The following is a 16,655-nucleotide window of genomic DNA, read 5'->3' on the forward strand; positions in this document are numbered from 1 at the left end:
ACCGTACGTATACAACTGATGCATCACGCTCGCTTAGAAACAACAAATGATACAGTTCCTTCCGAAAAATGTCAAAAAAATCCTAATTTCGTGTAAAATGGCCGCAAAGTGAAATCGAGTGAAGTAGTTGAGGCCACAGGCATTTCGAAGAAGTGTGTTGGCAAAGATGACTAGAACAAGATACCTGACTCTTGCAAGATACAGCGGACACGATTGTTGCTGCGCGTGAACGAAAGTCGAACTTATTTGTGTACTGGTAATTTGATGAGGACGGCAAGGTGGCGAAAGGAGAAGCAATTTTTTAATATCCTTGCATAGTACTGCCATCTAATTTTCAATATCCTTGCACGGTGTGGCCATCTAATTTTCAACATTCTTATACGGTGCTGCCATCTAGTTTTCATTTTCATCTAGCGGATTGTGCACGATAATTCGATTTTGGTAATAATCACTTTTATGCGCATTTAGGTCATCAGATGGCAGCACTAACCGTTGTAAAGGTGTCGTGGGCGAAGTGTATGACAAAACTGGAAGTCAGGTATCTTGTTCTAGTCATCTTTGGTGTTGGTCATATCATTTATGAATGTTCACACATGGAAAAGCTATTGGTCGAAGAAATTTCAGCATCTTTTATTTACTAAAGATAAAGCGACTTACAAATCTTTTCGAAAAAAAACATTTTTTAAGGAAAAAATCTTATTCATACCAGAAAAATTCCCTCTGAATCGACAGAACCGATTTGAGCGCTCTAACAGTGTCGTAAGAGTTGGCTCACGGAAGAAAAAATGTCAGAGAAAAAAGTGCTGTTTCATCAAGGCAAATCCATGTAAACGATGACAGGAATCAAAAAGTTTCTTCAAAATGATTTAGGGAGAACCCAAGGTCACTATTTGTACACAATCTGCACAAACACAATGTTTGATTTCAATGGGAATACACTACCGACCACTAATCGAGTTCGCACGAAATGCGTCTCTTGTAAACCAAACACAAAGACACACAGCTCTACAACAAAGTTGAATAAATTTGGTCTTATATTAGTCCAGTCCACTTCGTTTACATTTTAACGTTGATGATTTTCTATGCGGTATCCAGATATAATTTATTTTCCAGCATTTGCCGCAACGTTTTACAGCGTGCCAACAAAATATTAGTTTTCCATACAGAAAGCCTATCGTGCTGTATTTTCGTTTGCCCCGAAATGTTCCCCGCATCAAGGCACCCAGAAATCCAAAATTATCACCGAGTGTAAACAACAACATGCAGCTTCCCTCGTGAAGCATTCCATTACGAACAAGGTCGTTTGTAGGAAGAAAGTGACCCGAATAAAGTAAGATAACAGCTCTCAGGGCATCTGAATAACAAATCATGGGATTTTTGGATTCATTTTGTTTTTCTCTGTTATCTAAATATAGAATATAATGTTATAGGGTTTGGCTCACTTGATAACAAGGCATCACATCATGTTATCGTTTTGTTGTTCAACTTTGCTCGGGGAACGTTTTCCGTCGTTGATCGATTTTCGAGCACACACTGCAATAGGTACAACAAAGATGAGTTTTTGGTGTATCTATTCTAAGGTTGGTAAAGTATTTACGTTATTTTTAAGAATCTACATTGTTTTGTACGAACGAATTTAATTGTTGATAGAACACTAGTATATTGAGTTCTACCAAAGTGCAGTTATCGAAAATTAGGGGATAAGTGATTATTAGTAATAAATGGCTACTTGCATTCACGTTTAATAGAGTCCGATTTGTTTCCGGCCACCATTTAAGTTTTTTTTCATGGTTAACGGATTATATGGGTTTAAAAACTGTTTCAATTTTGAGTGTAGCAAAAGCAAAAGATCTAATTGCGAGAGTATCGTATTTGGATGATTTGATCACGTATTTGGCTTATCAAACTGAGTATTTCCACGAATGCAGAAGTTTTCAGGGTGTATAAATTTCAGACGAATTAGGTTTAATAATTCAAGTAGCATTTCTTACATTTTGATTTAGTTTAGGATATGAATTAAAATGCAGAATTCCGTTTTCCCTAAACAATTTGATATCAATTATAATTCTGGTCGCAACCAAAAACGGAAACACAACAATTCTTACTTCTTGGGCCAACCGATGTCTTTATTTTCACATCGGGATCATTAATCAGTTACTATGCGAAAAAACTTGTTTCGCAATGTACTCATATCCGACATATTTTTTCATTACATATCATTTGACGACAGGTGGAATGAGTATTTCGATGGACACCTGAATGGCGACACAGTAAACAGAAGCGGAGCTGGAACTGACCTAGGAGCACCAGCAGCTGATGACCGAGTACCAGCCCCCGATGTTCATGAAGTTCTTTGTGAGATCGGGAAGCTGAAGAACAACAAATCCGCATGCAAAGACGGGCTGCTCTTTAAACATGGGAGAAAGGCGATGGTTAGAGTGCTGTAATGGGTCATTTCCAGGATTTGGAAGGAGGAAAAACTGCCAAACGAGTGAATAGAGAGAGTCGTCTGTCCTATCTACAAGAAGGGCGACAAACTGGAGTGCCGCAGCTACCGCGGTATCTCGCCTATCAATGCCGCCACAAAATACTCTCACAGGTCCTGCTCCATCGTCTATCACCTTTAACCAGGAGGTTCGAGGGCCAGTACCAAGCGGGTTTCATGGGAGCCCGTGCCACCACGGACCAGATCTACTCAGCTTGTACAGAAATGTCGCGAATAGAACGTGCCCACACAACTCACCTTCATAGACTTCACGGCGGCCTATGATACAGTCGATCGAGAACAGCTACGGCAGATCATGCACGACAACGTATTTCCGGATAAACTGAATCGATTGATCAAGGCCACCATGGCCCAGGTGATTCGGGAAGACTCTCGAGCCCCTTTGAATCGCGCAGAGAGTTAAGACAAGGTGATGGACTTTCCTTTTTGCTGTTAACATCGCCCTTGAAGGTGTGATTCGGTGGGCGGGCATCGACACGAGGGGCATGATTTTCACAAGGTCTGTTCAGCTTCTGGGCTTTGCGGATGACTTTGACATCATAACTCATAACTTTGCGACGACGGAGGAAACCTACGCTACACTGAAAGCTAAAGCCGGTTGAATTGGACTGCAAATAAATGCGTCGAAAATGAAAAACATACGAACGAGCGGCTCCAAGGAGAAAAACATCAGCCTTCCAAGTCTCTGTAGACGACGATGAGCTTGAAGTGGTCGACGAGTTCGAGTATTTGGAGTCACTGGGGACCACCGACAATACCACCAGCAAAGAGATCCAGAAACTCATCCAGGCCGAAAATCGTGCCTACTTCTCACTTCAAATGACACTTCGATCGAGTGCGACAACGCACGAAGTTGACGCTGTACAAAACCCTGATAAGACCAGTAGTTCTCTACGGAATCGAGATAACAACGCTTCTCGCGGAAGACCCTTACGCTCTTGGAGTTTTCGAACGGAAGGTGCTGCGGACTATTATCTACGGTGGACTACTGACTACAGAAATAGAGGGGCACAGCGCGCACGACGGCACGACTAGATCGAAGACTTGCTGTTGATGAGACGCCTGGGGAGCTGGCGATACACAGTTCAAAACCGAGCAACATGATTTGTAAGGTAAGTATTCTATCAAGTCCCGTCGACTGAATATTCAAGATTTTTGGACATTTTTTGCAATATGTACTGTTTTTTATATACCTAACATGAACAAAATAGAAAAAACCTAAATTAATCCACCTAGCGGTCAGACCCAGCCTTTCTCATTCAAACTTATTATTTGTAAAAATAGATTTACATGAACGCTTCAATCCAATAAGTGTATATTCACTTTCAGGTTCTAAAAAATTGATGTTGTAATCCATACATACAGGGTCGGATTTAGACGCTGGGAGGCCCGGGGCAAATTTGTCTGTGAGGCCTTCTTTTCTTAAAATATTTAGAGGTAACGTTCTGGAAGGTGACGAGCAAAAAAAAAAAAAGGTAGCCCCAGGATAAGGGGGGCCCCTTGAATCGGGAGGCCCGGGGCATTTGCCCCCCCCCTCAAATCCGGGCCTGCATACATATAAAAATGCAGTCCGGTCTGTCTGGCTGTCTGATTCATATAGGCTCGAAAACTACTGAACCGATCGATGTGAAAATTTGAATGTAGCGGTTTTTGGTGCCGATAAAGGTTCCTATGATAGTTTGAGACCCCTCCTTCTTCTGGAAGGGAGGAGTCCCATACAAATGACACACAAATTTCTGCACATCTCGAGAACTAATCAACTAAATGGAACCAAATTTGGCAGGTAAATGTTTTTAGTGGTAAAAAATATGTCTATAATGTTTTGACACCCCTCCTTTTTTGGAAGGAAGGGGTGCCATACAAATGAAACACAGATTTCTGCACATCCTGAGAACTAACCAACTGAATGGAACCAAATTTGGCAGGTGAATATTTTTAGAGGCATAATGGTTTGACACCCCTCCCTTTTCTATGAGGGAGGGGTCCCATGCAAATGAAACACAATTTTCGCACAGCTCAAGAACCAATCAAGAAAATACAACCAAATTTGGTATGAGAATGTTTTTAGAGGTAACAGATATGTCCATAATGGTTGGACGCCCCTCTCTCTTCTGGAATTCGTATGGCACTAGTTGTTCAAATAAGTCAAGTAATCTTTGAGATAATAGGCTTTCGTTGTTTGATTAACAATTTAATACATAAAGGTTGCTGCAAATTTTGAAACCACATGTTCAATCATAATTCATCAGTTAACGCTTAAATAGTCCACTCATCTGATAATAATATTCATCAAATCGGTTGTGTACTTTCTGAGATAATGAAGTTTCGTGATTTTCACATTTCGTTACATTACAGACGAAGTTACAGACCGATTACATTGAAATTCAATAGAGTGTTATGAGGCAGCTAGACCTTTCATTTGACACTAATTTCGTGGAAATCGGTTCAGCCATCTCTGAGAAAAACGAATGAGTTTGAGTAGTCTTCGTAATATGTTCCTTTTCATTGCTAGATTTCACATTTTAAAACATAACAGGCAAAGTAATAGTTTGATTGCAGAACAAATCAATAGGGTCTTATGGGCAACTAGACCTTCCATTTGACACTGATTTTATGAAAATCGGTTCAGCCATCTCTGAGAAACATAAGTGAGATTAAACACTCTCCAGAACACGTTTCTTTAAATAACTTCTGAACTGCTCGTTCAATCTTTATGAAACTCAAAAGCTAAGGGTTTTTTAAGTAGCTCGTTCATTTAAAACTAATTTTGTTAAAATCGGTTGAGTAATTTCTGAGATAATGATGTTTCGTGATTTTCACATTTTTGAACATAACCTCTAAACTAAAAATCCGATTGCAATGAAATACAATAGGGTCTTAAGGGGCAACTAGACCTCTCATTTGCAATTAATTTCATGAAGGTCGGTCCAGCCATCTCTGAGAAAATCGAGTGAGATTGGGAGATCGTTACACACACACATACACACACACATACACACACACACACATACGCACACACACACACACACATACAGAAAATGCTCAGCTCGTCAAACTAAGTCGATTGATATACGAGATTCGACACTTTGGAGCACTTTTATACCTTTGGTTTTTCCAGTGATTGCTATACCTTTTTAGGAGAAAGGCAAAAATGTTTATGAAAAAAAAAACATTAACTGTTATCAAGTAGTTAAAAAGAGTGTATACAATTAAATTAAATTCTATAAACAGTTACTTTGTATACGACTTTTCTGTTTTTTTCAGTCTTGCAAATTACACTACCATAACCACTGGAAATTCGCATTCAATGTCAGATCCACACTAACTTCGCCATCTGGCGAACAAAATGAAAGGTTGATATTACTCACGGACTCAATCGGGGAGCTCAAAACTTGTCTGAACCCACAGCTGTTACTCGGCGAAATGTAATCCAGTATTTCTACAGTGCCGCCGTTCCGATGAACCGTATCTGGCAGATACACTGAAACAAGTCGACATATATTCTCTATTAAATTTGTCCAATGAATTTAACGTACCAAACGATCTCCTAATTTTATATGATTCCATTGGAAATCCATTTGTAAATTAAATGTGATACAATAATTTTAACGAATCGCACAATGGAATAATAATTATCGGATTTTCACATCCATTTTATTTGAAATTCATTTACGTCTAACATGTGCCGTAAAAATTTAAATTTACAGGCAACATTGCGGAATACATTTCATAAAGTAGGTATATAAAACCGTCATGTATCGAAACCAACATATAAATCTTATTGATAAATCCATTAAAAACACATGTCGCTGTGACTTTTTGTCAGTTTAACTTGTGAAGTTTTGTTTTGACGTTTGGATTTGGTATCGAATAATCCAGATAGTTATTCAAAATGGCTACACCACGAGAAGACGGCGTCTTATTGAGCGATTGGAAGGATATTTTCTTATCTCCAATGGGTAAGTTATTTTTTTTTTACTTCATTTGAGTTTAAACTTACATAGATATTCACAACTATAGATCACACCGAAGAAACAACAACAGACCATTGGAACTCGGATCAAGTGGCCAACGTTGAACCGGTAATTTCTTTTTTAATAATCATTTGTCAGGAAGTCGGTAGTGAAAGCTCTCGAAAGTTGTGATTGCCACTGACCGACGTAATTCATTTTTGCTTTAATTTATAGGATTATAGGATTTATAGGACAGTCAACAATCAAGTACAAATTTCTTAAAATAAATATTATTTTTATAATAAATTCTTGTATCCTTTATAAAAAAAAGCACTTCGATTTGTTTTCATGTACATATCATATGAAAGAAACAGTCCCTTTAGTGAGGTTATTTCTATAGGATAATAACACGAAATGCATGAGTTTTTCCAATGAAATTGTTATTATATGCCAAGATATCAATTATGGCATTTCCAATGAGTCTAATGAATTATTTGTTCGTTAGTTTTTAAAGGATTTTCTTATCTATTTTAAAAGCTTGGTAGTAATGAGAGTCTATCAGACGATCCTATGAAGAATGCATGACACATTTCCGATCACATCGTTTTAATTGGAAGTTCTAATAGTGCAAATTTATAACACTCCCATATAATATGAATAGGTGAGATTATTTCAGTGTAATATTATATGCACATGGCGTGTAGGGGTGACAACTTTCCAATTCCGTTCCGTACGTTCGTAGTGCATTGCAGAATGCGGATACCATTTCTAACGAATAGTCCAAATATCGAGTGCGGAATAAAACTGTTGCAACAATCATTTTATCACGTTTCAAAGCCACTGGTGTTATTGTTTGACTGGTTGAGCGACAGATAAGAAGCGATGCGTAATTAATTTACACTTGTTGATAAGATAGCATTTTAAAACCACGACTAGTATCATGAATTGACCTACCAGAATATTCTGGCTATTAGGCCAATAAAATATTTTGGGTGTAATTTTGGTAACAGTATTCACAATTGAATAGCTTTAAATAACTATAAATCAATAGTGTTATGAAAAGTTCCAGCTGAAAACGAGCGATTTTTGACTTTGCGTTTCGATATGTTATCACCGGCTAAGCACATGGGTTGGATTTGTTGAATGATAAGCGATTCACGTAAAATAAAAGCCATATCGTCGCATATACGGCATACGAATACATTTGGCTGAAAAAAGCCAATCCCTTTACAACAGCACAGGTTGTAACTTTCTGTCGTGATAATATCAATTACAATATAATTATGCTAGTGCAAAATCAATTAACGTCAACTTGAAAATCCTTTCAATGACCGTTACAGCATTCAAATCGGATGTCTAAACAATTTCATAACAAGTAATAAATTATCAATCGTGAAAAAACGCTCAGGAAATCATGTCAAAGGCATACATTATTATAATGAGCAACCATGTGAATATTCAGACATCAAGGTCTAACGTCGGAAATAAAACGAAATAACGAACAAGATCATTGAAATAATATTTGAATAGAGGTGTCATCATTATCACTTCTTATCACAAATCGTCGTAATGTTCGAGTGGAACCCGTCAATAAAGCAAGATAAATATTGGGCATGCTTCGACAGGTGTAAATCAATCCAGTAGCAACAAAAATAACACACACAATTTACGTGCCATTTCAATAAACTAGTTAGTAGAATTACTAGTGTATAACAGTCTGCGTCATTCGTTTTCAATAGTCAACAGGCTGAACCGGTAAATGCGATGTGACCTTAGAATAATTCCCGTTGAGACCGGCATACTCTTCACATGAAATTGTTGAAGACGATTTAAGTTATGTTTTTTTGGAAGCCGATGTTGATTAAGTAAAGAAAATGCGTTTGGGTAATCTTGTTAACTAAAAACTTACACTTTTTCAAGAACCCTTCGTTTTTAATCAAAACTTGGCTTATTAGAACTTCTCTAGCTTTCGATTTTTTTTTTATGGAATTTCTCAAACCAACATATATTGGTTCTTCATAAGCATGGTCTGATTTTTGTGGCCGTAGAGGATAACCGCAAATCTGAATTCGTTGTAGGAGGTTGACTCTGTCTTCTCTGAAACATCTTCCTCCATGTACTTAGTCTTCGATGCGTTTTTGTAGCCAGTCCAATCGTCTCGAGCCTTCAGTTCATACTACGACATCGATGTCGAATCAGTGAAGTCAAAGAGCTGAAGAAACTTGCTCTAGATATCATACCTTCCAAAGGGATGTTAAACAGCAAGCACGATAATCCATCGCCTTGCCGTAACTCTTTCGAGTTGAGAATGGACTCGAGAGTGTCCCCGAAACTCGAACTACGTTACATACATCACCCGATCAATCGTCAACTTCACCAACCCGTGTCAGTTATTTTGGGGCCAAAAACCTAACAAAATTTGCTATAATCTGTGATAGTCAGTGAGTAATTTTGATAGGAATTTTGATATTTTAACTATAAATGAGACCAGGTTTAGAACACAAGCTGATACAAAAAGTTCGTAACAAAATATCAAGATTTGTTATAATCCTGATATTTTTGACTGATCTGGATACTACTCAACATTTTTAACTTTTTTGTCGAAAAAGCTTCCACATCTGCATCCTTTGGAACTCCATCCAACGACCGGTGATCCGTTTCTGATGTTCAGCTCATGCTTGTTGAATACAAGAAAAACTTCATTTCCACTGTGAAATATTCCAAAAGTAGCTTGAAACTGACGGCATAAAAGTATCATTGCACAAATTTCAACCAATTTAACTTCAAAAGTAATGTTTAATGTATACATAGTGTAAAGTAGTGCTTTCTTCATTATACTAAGTTCAGTTGAACTGAAGAATATATTGGGAACAATGCATTTAAAATCAAAAGACAAAACCGTCATTCGTTCGAAGTAGAAAAAGAGTAGAAAAATTGAACATTTTATATTTTATTGAGGTAAGCTAACAGTGAACCAAACTGCTCAATAAAATTTAAATTCATGGTTCATACAGGAATAACAGAAGCGCAAGGTCACTTAGGTTAATGACATACTGAGGCGTCAAATGAAGCGAAGCGGTGAGCGTATTAGAAGCGGAATAAACAGAAGCGTTGGGTGAAGCTTCCTATGACATACTGGAGCGAGCGTCGCGAATGCGTTGTGTTGTCATATTCCTAGATTCCAGCAGCGGTTTCATTTAAAGGAAATATGAATTCGTCCAATGAAGATTTGTTTGCTTCTTCAAGCACGGTAAATCACATTTTTAGTAAACATAGAGATTTTTATTTATGAAGTAAAATAATATTTCTGGAGTCAGTTGCGCTACAGACGCAGTAAAAAATATAAGAAATTATTCTAAATTTTAAACCCACTGACCCCGAGTAACGTTCAACTAGTTTATGATATCTGTTAGGCATTGAATAACCCCTGTGAGCACAGCTAGTTACTCAGCGGCTGGTGTTTCGCGACTAAAGAAGATCAGTATGTTAGGCATGCAATATCAATAAAAAATACCAGTGTTATTTTCCTGACGACCTGAAAATTTTTCCCGATATTTTCTATATTTAAGACTAAAATAAAGCGAATATAAAGCACCTGGCGATATCAGGTTTAGTCTGAACATGGTATTACTGCACTAACATTTTTTAAACATTTTAACATTTTGTAAACGAAAATGTATTTTATTTGCTTTTTTTCAATTACCAAACCAAAACAAAGCAAATGTAAAGATTTTGTCTGAACAAGGTATTACCGCGTAAGTATACGCGCGTCAAAACACTACTCGTTCTGTTTCGCCGCCTCTACCGACGCGTCGTTGCCGCTTGAGTATGACCGGTTTGAGCGTTTCATATAGACGTTCGAAGAAGTAGCTCGTACGCTTTTACGACGCTTCTTGCTTCGCTTCATTTGACGCCTCAGTATGTCAATAGCCTTACCCGTTTGGAGCATCGGTAACATATATAAAAAACACACAAAACCACACGAAAGGTCAATGTCAATCAACACGAAATTTCCACGTTTATCGGTCCTCTGCGCAAAACCTACTCAACATTTAAATTTCCTTAAACAATCAAGTAAATAATCTCAATAGAATGAATCATTCATTTAATACGCAGATACTACCCAAGGCGATCCGGCCGGCTTGACGTACGTTTATCCAGCGCTCCGCTGAAGAGACGAAAGTCAGACACTCGGCGCAACAAAGACTGTTCGCGTTTCAGTTCCAGGCCTTATAGATACACAAGCTAGAGGAGCTCCGGTGTGTGCACCCACATATGCCAGTAGCGGACGGCAAAAACGCTCATGTGACAAGATGCATTGCGCATAGTGATGTTCATCAGCCACGACTAACAGTGTGTTTCAAATCTATCTTATAACTGCAAAAACGGGTGTAAATCTTAACTGCCATATCAACACCTTGGAGCCGGATTCTTTGTGCTGTAATCAATCTCTGCTTCTATCGAAGCCCCTGTTAGGCCTGCGCATCTACATACCGGTCAGAGCAACGCAAAAAAGGAAACAACCCAGTGATGAATAATATTTTTAAAAACAAACACCCATAATTATAAATGCTTTTAAATGGTTCACCGGGCACAGTTGTACTGCGGACTATGATTTAGCATGCACGCAAACCCCATTTTCACTTTACGTAGCGATTAACGTCGTTGAGTGCGGAACCGTCGGACGCACTCAGCGCTACTTCGCCGCGGGTCAGTTCAATGTGCACGTAGTTTTTATAGGGCTTTGGACTCGTTCTTTGATATGGAATTTTATTACCAGTTTGCCACCGATTGTACGCTGGATGATGTGAACAAAAACAAATTTTATTCGATATGCTCGCGTTTGCTCCGTAAATGACTGCGTGTTTCACGCGCATACATGATTGATAAGTGTTTGAAAGGAGGAGTAATCGCGAGTGCGCCATAGCTGACACGGACGACAGTCTGCGAAAACAACCACTGTTACTATCATCAGCAGAATTTTCGACAATGAGGTCCATTATACGTTTTGTTATAATTTAAATCGGCAGCGATATTTCGTTAGTAGGTTTCTCAACGATTTGTCTGCGATCAGATAGCAAGCGTGAATCAGGTAAATACATGTTACCGTTCTTCTGAAAAATTTTCATGTTTCTTTTTAAGCTTAATGATTTGTTATTGTAGTTGACACAAAATAGAACTTTACCCTATAGTGCCAAAGTTATATTTCAGACGGACCTCGGTAAAATCACTATGAATCTTCATTAATACTTTTTAAGTATCTATTAAAGTTTTTTTAAAGGTTCAACTAAAGCGTGTCTAGAGGCGGCACTGGGCACTAGAGGGTTAACAAAGTTCTGAATTTTATAATTGAATACGATTTTAGATTCCAGTCGCTAACCAGACTCTCCGTTGAATACACGAAAGAATTAATGTCCGAAATGAAGCCTATTTACACATTTTTCATATTAAAATAGAATGGTTTTGCCAAAATTACACTGATTTTTCCACAAGTGTCTATTTATTAAGAAATTGCACTAATTTTGGTTTATTGTATTGAAATATTTTATTAATTTTATAGAAATAAAAAATTGCTTTTCACCTGTAACAATACAATTCTTTAAAAGTAATGAAAATACGTAAATGATTTCAAAACTTTCAAACAAAAGAAACTAATGAATCAAACAGAACTACGGGGTACGTTGAATAAATCAGAAAGACTGAAAATGAATATATATCACTTTCTTTTTGGCCTCTTCACCAAATGCCTTTGCACATTCCTTTAGTGTAACGATTTCGACACAGAGCAAATTATGTGTGACAAGAGCAAAACGTATCATTATTTGTGTGCCCCCCGCTGAACGCAATGCAATGTCAGCAGGATGCTGCGAATTCTAATACCACTTATAAGTCAAGAGACACGTGCATTACGTGATTTTCCTGCAATTCCGTTTACGACGTTAATTTTATTTGATCTTATGCAGACGAGCAAGTTCACGCTCGTTCACACGCATTTTGAGTCGGAATTGACGCTATTCAAATTGTGCATTCTCCGGCACCCCTTCCTCTTGAAACTTTCTCTCAGAACAAACTTGATATACGCACATTTCAAATATTGGTGTGTATACCTCCTGAGAGAGGGTAAGAAAACTCGATGCTAGGCTGAACAGATTTGGGCAGATCAGGACATGAGCAAGTCCATGCTACTTCCAGGGTGGCCACTCAAAATTAAACTCCCGTTTTTTTCCCGATTCATTGAAATGTTTCCCCGGTGAATTGTACTTCTAAATTTTGTAGTTTTCCATACAGTTAAGGAATAAAAAAGCGTGACTTTCGATTTACATCCCAAAATACTCAAAGTCACTTCTCAAACGTACCAGACAACCAATTTACGCGTATAACGCAAACAGTCATCGTATTGTACGTGCATTTATACGTGATAATTACATCGCACAAGATGCTGCGAATGTTACTTATACGCACAAAAGAATAGGCGATATGCGTGCATTTCCAAAATATCAAAACACTTTTACGATGAAAAAAGTTCATATATGAGACTTTAACTGTTAAAGCTTGTTTACTTATCCGAGTTGTTTCATTATTTAATGCGACTTCACAACTCCATATTTGCGATTTGAAACGAAACTATAAGCGATATATGAATACACACTACGGGTTCTTTTATTACTCAATGCGACTTCATATAGTTGGCGAATGGTTGGACACGTGTCACTTGAGATCCTATTGTGGTCATTCACCTCTGTCCAGCAACTCCTATCCCAACCTCCACGTGGTGCCGACCCGGATACGAGTAACCTTAGCGGAGATCGGGTAACCAACCCCGGTGGAAACTTTGGTCGTATGCTGACTGGAAAGGGGGAACGTACGCGGCTGTTTCCCCATGTTAGGGGCGGCGTACAACCGCGTCTGATCCGGCGCGAGACTGGGTATCGCAGCCCTAGTAAGGCAGCATACTGAATAATTAATACTACGAACAATCCAGATATAAATACGGAACGGAATAATCGGCATGGACCTAGGCGAACGAAAAAGGACAACGATTATTGGAAACTCGGTACTTGGAATGAAAGGACTCTACTCGAACCGGCACGCGCAAGTATCCTGGCTAGAGAGCTGCGGAAGGTGAATGTGGAGGTTGCGGCTACCCAAGAGGTGCGGTGGCCGAAATCGGGAGAACGCGAATTCCGAGCAGTAGATCCTATTGCGGACACTTCATTTAGGTACCACATCTACTATAGCGGCGGCGTGAAAGCAGAAAGAGGAGTCGGTTTCGTGCTAATTGGAAAACAGATGAAGCGTGTCATTAGATGGAGGCCGATCAGTGACCGTATATGCGTGTTGAGAATTTGCCCTTATTCTTCAACTACAGCCTAATAAATGTGTACGCAACAACCAACGAGAAACTCGATGACGAAAAGGCGGAGTTCTATGAGCTCCTGGAAAAGACATACAATGAGTGTCCGTTGGAAGGAACACGTCAGTGTGCTGTTGAACGGTGAGGGAAACAGTGGAGTCGAAAGGAGCAGGATAACTATTGAGAATGATGGTCAAGCTGTGGATCCACCATCCATGGATGAGGTGAAGAAAGCAGTGAAAGAGCTGAGAAACTGCAAGGCAGCCGGGAAGGACGGCATTCCCGCCGAACTCTTCAAAGTCGGGAGCGAACAGCTGTATCGTGCCATCCATCGGATTATGCTGAGAGTGTGATCTGATGAAGAATTGCCCTCGGACTGGTTGGAGGGTCTCATATGCCCGATCTACAAAGAAGGTCATTGCCTGGACTGTAGCAATTATCGGGTCATAACTCTCCTCAATACCGTGTACAAAATTCTCTCCCGCATCCTGTTCCACAGACTGAGGCCGTTGCAGGAGACCTTTGTTGGCGAGTACCGTCGGAAGTTGGTGCTGCGGTGGTGCTAGATGGGGAAACATTTGAAGTAGTCGACGAATTTATTTACCTGGGAACATTAGTGACATGTGACAACGAGGTTGGCCGTGAGATAAAGAGGCGGATAGCAGCCGCAAACAGGGCCTTTTACGGATTACGTAACCAGCTCAGGTCCCGCAGTCTGCAAATCCATACTAAACTTGCACTCTATGAAACACTGATTCTTCCGGTGGCTCTCTACGGCCATGAATCATGGACGCTGAAAAAGGCTGATCGGCGAGCTCTTGGTGTTTTTGAGCGTAGGATTTTGCGTTCAATCCTTGGCGGCAAACTAGAAAATGGTGTTTGGCGCAGACGCATGAACCATGAAGTGTACCAGGCATACAAATCGGTGGATATAGTCAAGCGGATAAAACACGGCAGGCTTCAGTGGGCTGTGGGCTGTAGCGAGAATGCCGGATGAGCATCAAGCGAAGGCTATATTTAGCAGGAATCCCGATAGAGGTCGTCGACTTCGGGGTAGACCCCGCACTCGTTGGATGTGTGCTGTCGACGAGGATGCAAGCGAAATCGGTGTTAGGGGCGATTAGAGGATAGCAGCCCAAGACCGAGGGACATGGCGACGTATTCTGGATTCGGCACTGGATCGATAATCGGTCTGTCGCCTTAAAAGTAAAAGTAAAGTAAAGTAAGTAAGCGACTTCATAAGTCAACATTAGCGAATTATTTCAGATATCTATGCGATGTTCACTATGTATTCCTACGTGTCAGTTTATTAGAACATGCGACCAAAATCATTCCTTTTAATAAAAAAAAAACAGCGAACAGTAGCAATTATTATATATTATTTATCCCTTGCTATTCATATTACAAATGAAAGTCTTTAATTCCCAACATTCTTTTCCTGTGGGCACAACGCTGTAATATTTGGATATCCATCCGGACTCGAACCTTGAACTCTTAGATTGTCAAGCAGCATTCATTCCACTCCTCCGTGGTCTCGCTGTCGATAATCTCCAAGTTTTGGTAATAGCTTTCTAATTTCATCGCATGAACTACCAAGAGACATCGTGAAGCATGAATCTAATTAGATTCCGTATTGCGAGTTAGTTTGTAAATTTATGCGGTAATGTTCGTTGTTTATATTTCGATTGAACTGTCATGGCCGCTCGATGAGCTGAGTCAATTGTTTAAACAAAATTAAATGATTTTGCCGTTTTCAACAACAATTAAAAGTAAGTTTTCAACAAAGATATGAAACAAAGTAGTGCATAATTGATCCAAGTTGTTCGTAGATGTTTTCCGTGGTTCATGTTTTTGAGAAGAAGCAACTCCGTGTAGCGACTACATTTATATGTAATACGACGTAGTAATGTGGATGGTTTTCGATTTTCACGCATAGTCGTCAATGTGTAAATTAACTGCGAGTTTGGATTGGGGAAGTTGGTGTTTTAATCCGGATTTATTACCTATTTATCGCAAGAATTCCGCAAAACAACGTTATATGCGATGAAATTAGTCATATAAGGTAATGATCTATCGTAGTACTTTGTGCGATGTAAGCTGTGCAAACATTTGCGGCATCTCGTTATCATAAATTCAGTCGTTCACGGTGTTACTTGCGACTCATTTTGTGTGTAAGTCAGACTTTTGATTTTCACGTAAAATCATCACTTTGTGAAATTAATCAGTGTTTGAAGGGACATGATATGAGTTTATCTGTATTGCTATGCGAGTATGTTATACATATCGCAAGAAGTTCGCAAAACAACACAATATGCGATGAAACACTTGCGTCGCTCATACAGCTATACGATGGTGATGTATCATAGAACTTTATACGAGGTAATCCATGCAATCTTATGCGATTTTTAGTTATTTCGGAGTTGTCTGCGCTTGTTATCAAGGATTTAGTCATTAACGATGTTGCAAAATTATGCCTTTTGCGACTAAATTTATATGCAATACGATGTGATATGGGAGACTTTTGCTTCAAACGTATAATCATCACTTTGTGGAATTACTACGAGTTTGAACAGGCACGATATGAGTTTATCTGTATTGCTATGCGAGTATGTTACACTCATCGCAAGAAGTTCGCAAAACAACACCATATGCGATGAAACACATACGTTGTTGATACAGCTATACGATATTGATGCACCCTGGAACTTTATACGAGGTAATCCGTGCAATCTTATGCGACTTCTGGTTGTCTTTGTCTTCACCTCCTTTTTACAGGGAAGGGGTCGCATTTGACTTAATCGAAGACGCGATGCAACCCCCTCCCCGCAAAAGGGGGGATCAT

General features: G+C 39.2%; 2 protein-coding genes across 4 annotated transcripts in view; one reads left to right on the forward strand and one right to left on the reverse strand.

The window, feature by feature from the left end:
• LOC129734081 (phosphofurin acidic cluster sorting protein 2) overlaps positions 1-16,655 on the reverse strand; it is a 70,438-nt gene that overhangs the window by 40,509 nt on the left and 13,274 nt on the right. The window lies entirely within an intron of this gene.
• LOC129734082 (remodeling and spacing factor 1-like) overlaps positions 11,154-16,655 on the forward strand; it is a 51,222-nt gene continuing 45,720 nt past the window's right edge. The window contains exon 1 of the mRNA XM_055695810.1: positions 11,154-11,551. The gene's annotated coding sequence lies outside the window, so the exon portion shown is untranslated. The remainder of the gene's footprint in view (positions 11,552-16,655) is intronic.

The sequence above is a fragment of the Wyeomyia smithii genome, chromosome 1 (genome assembly GCF_029784165.1).
Source record: "Wyeomyia smithii strain HCP4-BCI-WySm-NY-G18 chromosome 1, ASM2978416v1, whole genome shotgun sequence".
In the NCBI taxonomy this organism is placed as follows: domain Eukaryota; kingdom Metazoa; phylum Arthropoda; class Insecta; order Diptera; family Culicidae; genus Wyeomyia; species Wyeomyia smithii.